Here is a 7,259-nt window from a genome sequence, read left to right as displayed (position 1 = left end):
CAGCCATTTCCTCAGTGACAAAGACAAAACTGAGTCAACCAAGTGTCTTTGCTGAGGATCCTGAGACTTCTGAGTGAGGCACGCTGCAGCTGTCCCCAGTGTGATCAGTACATCATTCTGTAGTCTTTTCTAGCCAGGCTAGATTGTGTTTTCTTCCAAGATTCAAGGAAAAATTTCTTCACATATAAAGGATGTGCATTTTTTCATTCCCCCCCTTCATTCCCACTTCTCCAATTACAAATCCTTTCCAGTTGAGTTTTGCTGTCTCTGAGCTGCATGCACTCATCTTTCAGGACATTTGGGACATTTAAAAGCTGTGCCACAGCTTTTAAAATACTTTAATCAAATCTAAGATCATTCTTCATTCTGTGGCCATCCTCTATGGCTTCACTGTTATACACAGGCACTGACAGAGATCTTTTCTGTTTTAAAGCAGTAAATTTTCCTATTTCCTTTATTGTTTATCCTCTTTGTGCTTTTTTTTATGTGTATGCTGTTTTCCTCATCTTTCATGTGGAAACGCTTTCTGATGACTGTGTGATTGAAGATGCATAAGAATATGTTCTTTGATGTAAGGAAAACATTCTGCCCAGAAGTTGGTGCTGTAGCAGTTTAACTCTTCACCACCTTGCCCCAAAAACCATGAGTAGAGACTGAAACCTACAGTAAATTTGGGCATTTATTTATATTTATTTATTTATTTATTAAAAGAAGAAAATCACTTCCAATGCAGCAAATTTGTGCTGAGATTTAAATGTAATGATACAATGCATCGTGTATTTGAAGACTGATATTTATTATTCCATGAAGTCCCCAAAGATGACATAAACTGGGAAGATCTCTTACCATGAATTCTTATCTACTTATCCACTTTCCTCAGGAAGAAAACGCCAAACTCTCTGCAGTTTTGTATGTATTTTTCATTCTGAGGGCTGAAGTTGAAGAAAATTCCAATGAAACCCATAGGCTTCTGTAGCTTGGTTTCAAACAGGCATTGTCTGTGGCCCTTGGTGACCTAAATGAGTGTTCTCTTACTTAGGTTCTTAAATAGCCCATTTTACTGGGCAAGAACTTGATGTTGTTTTCTGAATTCTGCAGTATGATACGAACTAGGCATGCAGTATGTAGGCAATTAAGGAAGGAGGAATCTATTTTTGTATTAAGTTGTCTACAGAAAAATATGTTCATAGAGACTGCCGTATTGTGCTCAGTGACACGGCTGTCTTGTTTGTTTGTCAGTCTTGTGTATCTGCAGGAGAATAGCTATCACCTTAATCAAATGTCTGCAGGATTCTGTCTTCTATAAAGGGAAACCTGTGGAGTTCATCAGATTTAAAGCTCAGGGAGAAAGAAAACCTAGAAAAGAAAAAGTCCAGAAAGCTTTTCAGCTGTATGTTTTCTAGCATAAAAAAAGCTTCAGCTCTGCCAGAGGAGAAATGATTTTCACTTCAGCAGACTGCAATATTCAAGAGAGGAGAAAGAAGACATGCAAGTTACATGTAGCTGGTTGTTTCACATTACTGCTTTCTCAACATTTCTCACTATTTATTAAAGTGTGCAGCTGCTTTATATAAGGTCTGTAAAAGAAGCAAGTTTGGAAGGCTTGATGTTGAGAAATTTGTTCTGCAGGTTATTTGTTAGACAAAGATATTGTTTTGTTATCCAATTAGCAATTGGCTTCACTTGATGTGTGGGAATGCTGGCTTTTTTCCACGTTCACTGCTACCCTGCTCTGAGAAGGTAACTTTAAAATTGCAAAAATAAAAATAAATGTTAGTTAATCTCCTTATCTCTTGGTTGCCTTAAGTAACTTAAAATTAATGCTTTCATCTGCTGCAAGCGTTTTTTTTTTAAACTTTTTAAAGCATTTGGGCATATTACTATTTCCCAGTAGAAGCACTGAGATTGCAGGTGTGGCTGGAGGCAAAAGCAGCATGGTTTACCTTCTTCATTTTTCTCTCTGTAAATTTGGTTTGTACACTTCCAGACCTAAGACTTGGTAGGAGACAAGACATAGAAGAAAAGCTGTCTATTAAGCCAGGAATGGAAGAAACAAGGCAGCAGTCCATATTTCCCATTTGGAGACAAGATTACTGGGTCACAGATGAGGAAAAGAAGGTAGAGCAGCTTAGTGAGGTGAGAACAAGTTGTGTAGCTTCTGTGATGGAAGTAGTAGGGGAAGGAGCCTTGCAGCAGTTTTTAGTCTTAAATAATTGAACACAAAATGAACTAAAACCTCTTCTGCCTCCATCTCGGTCTCTTCTGTATGGGATAGATTTCTTCTGTCATACTTTATTTTTCTTGCTTAATTGTATATAAAAAAAGGCGGGGGGGAGGGGGGGGAGGGAAATCTTTTTGGTGTCCAAAAGTTGGAGGTGTCTGTGCTTAGAATGGAAATGACAAATGTCCAAGGGCAGTGTAGGGAATGAATTACGCTAGTTACCTAACTACCTATTATTGCGTTGTTGGGTTCTTAGGTTCTTGATAACACACACAACATTTGTTCCTAGATAGTGCTGGAGCTGTTTTTATATTGATGGTGGTGGTTTGTTTTGTTGTTTTGTTTTTTGCAAGGATTTCTACAGAAAATGGATATATTTTGGTTGCATTTTAAAACATTTAACTTTCTACACTTGCATCTTTCTGAAAAACGCTTAATTATAGGGCGGCATTCAGTTATAGTTCTCAACGGAAGTAGATCTAATATATCCCTGTTTTCACCTTGATGGTGAAGCTGAGGTATAAATGCTGCTTTGTAATGGTTGGAGTTAGAAGCCAAGCTGTCATCACTTAATAGACAATTGCCATTTATTCTGGTTGTGGATTGAAAGTACAGAAAAATATAGGGTGTGAGAAAAAAATAATGTAATATTAAAAGCTTTAATATCAAACTTATGAGAGTGCCTGGATGGAAAGAAAGATGATGTTAGATTAATGTACTTAATGCAAATAACACTTTGGCAATTTAAGCCTAAAATGTACGTTTTATGTCATATAAACAGCATTCAAGTTAATTGCAGTTTTTCTCTGTGAAACAGTCAAAGAGGCGTGGAAGTAACTTGAACAGTTGATAGCCTGATATACACAAGCTTGGTAGAATTCTCATGCAGTCTTAAAGACAAAAATTAATCAAACAAGGGTTTATTTTTCTTCCTTTTCTTCTTTTAAGTCATGTGACTTCTCAAAACTACAAGATGTGGCTTCCAGGAGAAATGCTGTTGTCACTGGAAGAAAAATTTATAGTGAAAAGCGATAGATATCAGGTGGCGGTAATTATGCCATCTTAAATATGTATGAACTTAAAGTACTTCAACAATTTATTTCTTCATCTGGAAGATTTTGTGATACTGGAAATTACATTCCAGGTATTTTTTGTTGCCCAAGGCTGAATTATAAATAGTAGCTTTGAATTTAGAAAACCTGTGTTTTCATTATCTTCTGTCAATAAGATAATTATGAAGTGGCACTGAATTAAAAATATATCTGGTGTTCAGGAACACACATCAGATGGTTCATCTAAGAAGGTGTGTTTATAAATTTTTTATTTCTTAGTGCTTCACTATATTTTACAATAATTGTACATTTCAGCTTCAATCATGTCATACGTAGTTCTTCAGTGAAGAATATCTTATTGCTGTTGTTCTGCCATTGGTTTCATTCTTTGATTTTTATATCTTATAATCAACTGCAGTTCAATGTTTTGAGTGTATGAGAAAGCGGTAGTCCTGATGAAGTACTCAGAAAACTAGCAACCTGTCTGAGACTAACATCATAAAACTGGAATAATGCAGGAAAAAGTTTGCCTTGTGTTTATATGCTACCTTTCCTTTAGTGAAGTGGAAGAAAATCTAGCATGCAAAAGACAGTGTAGCCTCCAGTGAAAGACCATAAGGATGCTGACTGCTCCTACTTGCATTTCTTAAGGTACAATGAGTGCTAAATAATTCAGTGTTGTTTCAACAGCATCTCCAGTTCACATGCCTCAGCAAAGTGCTGAGTGTGGTAACTTCTGAAGACAATTCAGAGGCGGTGAGTTGCCAGAGTATGTCAATGTGCTTTTGAAGACGGTTGCCCTTACATTGCCTTAGATGAACAAACTAAGTTATATAGTTATATAGAGTTAGAAAAGTTGTGGTGTTTGGATGTGAAGCTGCAAGTGTAGCATGAAGTTTAAAAGGTTGTTTATTTGTGTTTTTGTTGTTGTTTTAAATGGGTTTGAACAGAATGATTTGTGTGAAAGGTCATTTAGGCTAAGTCACCTATCCTTGTGAATCAAGAATAGACTTGTTTGAATTCAGTAGAGACTTGAGGAAAAAATGTATGTGGGAAGCCAGTAGTGACATAAAAATTGGGTCAAATACAGTGATTGCATTTTTTTTTTATTATTATTTATTTTTTTTCCTCCCAAGGAAATTTCAAAATCATGAATCAAAACTGAAGAGATCTTTTAGTCTCATTCAGTACCAAGACTGGCTCATAAATTTTAGTAACTGAAATGACAATATGTGATCTAGTGTAATCTATCAGTAACAGGAATGTACATTAAAGACAAAACTTTTCAATATTCTCAAAATAGAAGACAAAACTAATCCCTTAACCTTAAATATTTTGAAGATGTTTACAATTTGAAGGAGAGGAGGTAATGGAAGATGAATGTGTGCAGACAGCTTGTGAAGAGGGTGTCTGGATTAATTGATGTATGACCTTTTTAATTTTCAGCACATATTTTAATAAAATGTTTCCATGGGTCAGCGCATTTGACAGGTTTAGTTTACACTCAGTTCTTCAAAAGCCTGAGGAATACTGTTCAGGAAAATCTGTTCTTTTACAAGTGCCGCCAGCGCTGCTTTTAATGAAGAATTTGTTTCCTAACTCGGCTGTTTTCTTAGATCTAGGTCTAGAACACATGCAGTTTATTTTTCGCCGTCTCTTGTTTTAAGGCTCTGTAGTTCGATACCCTACGTCTCCAGGCAGTGCTTGTTGTTAAGCCATTGCTTACGTCTTTTACTGATGCACAACATTTGCAGAAAGCAAATAGGACCTTGACAGTCTATTATAATAAGAGGAGCTATGCTACTGCATTTTTTTAATGCTCCTTAACAAACGTGACTTGAATATTCAGAAGACTACGTCTTCAGGCAAAATTTCAAATAGGGGGGCAAAGTTACTAACATAGTTCTACTTAACAATTTATCAAATTGCCCTGGTAGTGTACATCTTTGCCTGGAGCACTTAAGTTCAATTTCTTTTTCTGTCACAACAAAAATCCACCTTCTGGAATAATATCCTAAAATCCAGGCATTAAATGTCCATAGGCTGAGATGATCTTTCAGGCTGTCTTATTGATTTAGTTTAAATTTGCATGAAGCATCCTAGAACAACAACTGGAACTCATTCCACCTTCCAGTAAATATTTTAACCTCTCAGACTAGAAAATCGATCTGTGGCCTAATGGACATGCAAGCATAATAGAATTATATAAGAAGAATGTGATGAATTGATTATTTCCTCAGAATTTCTTATATACTCAAAATCCTTGAAAAAACATATATCTCTGAATGAAGAAAAATCAACAAAACATATGGAGGGCCCAGATCTGACAGAAAACCAACTGCATTTTCTCATTGGAAACAGACTCTTTCTAGATATGAAGTAGGCTAAGAAATGTTCTTATAGCAGGTATGGAAACTGGGGAAATATATTTTATCTTAAAAAGGATTGTATTGTGAATTTTATCAAAATAAGAGAAGTTTTAGTTTCAAGTATTGTAGTTGAGCTGTGTTTGGTAGGCTTTTATGCAGCCATTCATGTTCCTCTTAAGCTAAAAACCTTTACCCTATGAGATCCAATTTTTTAGTTTCCCTCTTCTGACTGTTAGTCAAATGAAAGGAATATAAATTGCTCATAGCAACAAATATTTGTATATAAATACACATATAATATGTTGTACTGCTCTGAAATAGTGCAGCACCTCGATGTTCCCAGAAGAGATGAAAACTTGTTGAATGAGGAGCTTTGTGCACAAACAATGTGAGACAGCCCCAATCCAAGTTTAAAATAAAATCCTGCACAATAGGCCCAGGAAGCGGTGGCATTGATTTGCTCCAGGTAAAGGTCATGGCCAGAATTAGAACACAGCATGCTACAGGAACACTTGAAATGAGATTTCCTGCCTGCCAACTCAGTGTGCTTTATTGGACCACGGTGCTGTTGAGCAATGCTTTTATCTTACCAACTATCCCTCAAGGGGAAAAACAACGTGGAAAACTATGAATAAGGCAGTCACTGTAAGGCATTGTCGTAAGGGATTAATTTAATCTTACAGTTTTACATTCTTACTTTCTTTTCTAGATGTATTTTTCTATTCAGTAGTTTGGGGAAAAAAAACAAAAACAAAAACCGAAAAGATGAAAGGGAAAAACGAACAAGCTTGGGTGCAATTACTATTCCAATGAACAGACCTGACCAATGATAAGATGAAAATGCAAATCTAAAAGAATGTTTTAAAGATAATCAGTTTTCTGATATACTTCATATCACAGCCTTAGGCTTCATAAACAAAACCGTTCTTTTAATTTGTTGGGTTTTTTTGGTTTTTTTTTCCTCCTCTAGCTGCCAGACTAATTTTCCACTGAACTGAGGTTATTCATCCCCAATTGAGGCCTACTGTGTAATGAATTTGAAATCTATTTTAAGTAGATACCTGATTTGATTGTAGATATATGTTCTCATTTGATGTAGAACTGTGCGTGTTTTTGTACTGCAGTAGGTTTTGGTTCTCCTCCTGAATCATTGCTGATAATTTGTTAGTACAAAAACTTAGTGATGTCATACTGGTTAAAGAAAAATAAATCCTGTGATATCAACAGCACAGCAATTTTTAGCCTCAACATAGGCAACTTCCACCCCCATTGCTAAGGTATCATTTTCTATCTGTTTGTGGAGGTCTTCAATTTGTTCCTCCTTAAACGCAGAAAATGTTAATGTCACAGGTTTGTGGACTGGGGGATTAATTGGCCTGAAAACTTCAAGAAGCAAAGGAATACAGATACAGATGATCAGAAAAGCACATCAGAATTTGGTTTGAGAAGGTGAAGAAGAGTATATAAACAAAAAGAAAAGAGTATCTGGAAATGCAGATGTTAATGCATGAAAAATACACTGCCATAAGTGGACTGCTTGATGAGCGAGGGCTCCTCTGAGCCTTCTCTTGAGATACTGATAATATTTTGTGATGATGGAGAGTGGTGTACCTGTGA

The sequence above is a fragment of the Coturnix japonica genome, chromosome 8 (assembly GCF_001577835.2).
Source record: "Coturnix japonica isolate 7356 chromosome 8, Coturnix japonica 2.1, whole genome shotgun sequence".
In the NCBI taxonomy this organism is placed as follows: Eukaryota; Metazoa; Chordata; class Aves; order Galliformes; family Phasianidae; genus Coturnix; species Coturnix japonica.
The sequence above is the reverse complement of the archived record's forward strand: the minus strand, read 5'-3'. Positions refer to the sequence as shown.